General features: G+C 42.4%; 1 pseudogene; it reads right to left on the bottom strand.

The window, feature by feature from the left end:
* Positions 1-314: 314 nt before the first annotated feature.
* On the bottom strand, positions 315-1415 carry LOC117724671 (membrane cofactor protein pseudogene; annotated as a pseudogene).
* Positions 1416-1972: the final 557 nt, after the last annotated feature.

Below are 1972 nucleotides of genomic sequence, written 5' to 3'. Positions count from 1 at the left end.
TAAGGGAAAATAGACAACATATTCCTAACAACTTCAGAAAATATCAAAAGATAACTACATCAAAGCTACATTATGATGCCATTACATTCTCATTATGAATGAACAGTTCCATCTATGAGACTGAAAGTATAGAGCAGTTATGGCATATCTGAAGATTTTTAATAGAATGAAAATTAAGAATAGAAATCAGTGTGTGGAAACCATTCTGTCTTCTGTTCTTAGAAGAATCCATATATTCTGTCAGGTGGTGGTTGCAGTTTATGGCTCTGCTCACCTTTCTTCTCTCTGAGGATGTTTTGAATAGCCCATGCAAATTACTGTAATTCCAGAGAAGCCATAGTTATCAGAGAAATGATCCATCCAGTTGAATCTCCAAAATTCAGTGATATTCCTTTGTTAGAGACTTTTGTACTGGAAGATGTTGACCGAGGGGGTGTTGGAGTGGGTGTGGGAGGTGATATGCGAGGGCGTGTGGCATGGGGTGTGGGAGGGGGTGTCAAAGGAGGTGGGAAAGGGAGTTTGGGAGGGGTTGGGGGAGCTGGTGTTGGAGAGGGTGGGGTGGGAGGTTGTGGCTGGCTCCTGCATGCTGGAATTGGTGGCTGCCACATACTATTACTCTCACACACAACTTTTTCACTTCCATGAAGGGAAAATCCTTGGTTACATTCAAATGTAATCACTGCTCCATAATAATGTTTCTTGCGGTATCCTGATGTCTGTTTCCCATTTTCAATTACAGGATATGGACATTTGACCACTTTGCACTCAGGAGGGTTAGCACTCCATGTTCCATTTTCAGAGCAAATTATTTGTCTCTCTCCAACAAGGGACAGTTCATCCTTGCCAGATACCTGTTTACATTTGTAGGTTGCCACTTGCTGAAACTCAAATACGTCGTCAAGATTTGGGTAGAATTCTCCATTTTCTATATTTGGAGGCGGTTTACATAGAACCTTTATACATTCTGGGGGTACACTGCTCCACTGCACACCTTTTTCTATGACAATACACTGTTGAATTCTTTCACCAACTAAATGGTGCCCATGATTACAAACATATTCAATTTGTGCACCAAACTCCAAGCTTTCATTCAGATACTTTATGTCACCATTTAAAAGTTCACCTGGATGTGGACATCGTTTTCTGATACACACACCCTTTGAAATGGGTGACCATTGGCCATCTGCACCACACACACTGGAGATCTTGTTAGATCGTTTCATGTACCCTGGTCTACACGAGTATTGCACTTGATCCCCAGCAGCATAACTGGTTTTAATATCGCCATTGACCATCATGTTTTCATATCTTGGTGGCTCACCACAGGCATCAGAGGATGTAGACAGCAGTGTTACCAGAAGGGTCATAAGAAAGCAGTGAGCAGAAACGTGGTCAGACCTGTGTTGGCAAGGCATCCTGTCCATCAGTTCAGGCTTTATTTAATGAGCTGTTAAAGCAGAGGACTAGAGCAGGCCTTCTCAGTCTGAGTACCCTATGTAACAATCCCTAAATCCACCAAGTGTTATGACTAGAAGATTGATGGGCGTGGCTCTAGCCACGCCCAGCAAGGAGGTCACTATCTGTACTGCCTGGGCTGAGTCTATCAACATACCAATAAAACCTCACTAGAGGGTGGATTTCCTCTAGCCAACTGAATCCACAATGCTTAATCTTTGTTCATCAACAAGAGCATTTCTTTAGTTTTAAAGATCAATTCCTAGATGGCATATTACTGGGGATTTCTGTCTGAATTTGTCTCTAAGTAACCCTGATGATAAAAATCTGTGTTCTTAGAGCCTGTTTGAAATATTCCAGGATGTTTAAGTGAGGAATTTGGGGCGTGGTGGGGGGGTTGGGGGGAATAGGGCTTAGAAAGAAAAAAGTCAAATTTCAAATGCTATAATGAGGTTGCTCTCATATGACAACAGGGAATGAAACCTGCTGTGGAGTCCTGGCTATGGCAGAGCTCTTA

This window comes from Arvicanthis niloticus, chromosome 20, assembly GCF_011762505.2.
Source record: "Arvicanthis niloticus isolate mArvNil1 chromosome 20, mArvNil1.pat.X, whole genome shotgun sequence".
Taxonomy (NCBI): Eukaryota; Metazoa; Chordata; class Mammalia; order Rodentia; family Muridae; genus Arvicanthis; species Arvicanthis niloticus.
The sequence above is the reverse complement of the archived record's forward strand: the minus strand, read 5'-3'. Positions and strand labels throughout refer to the sequence as shown.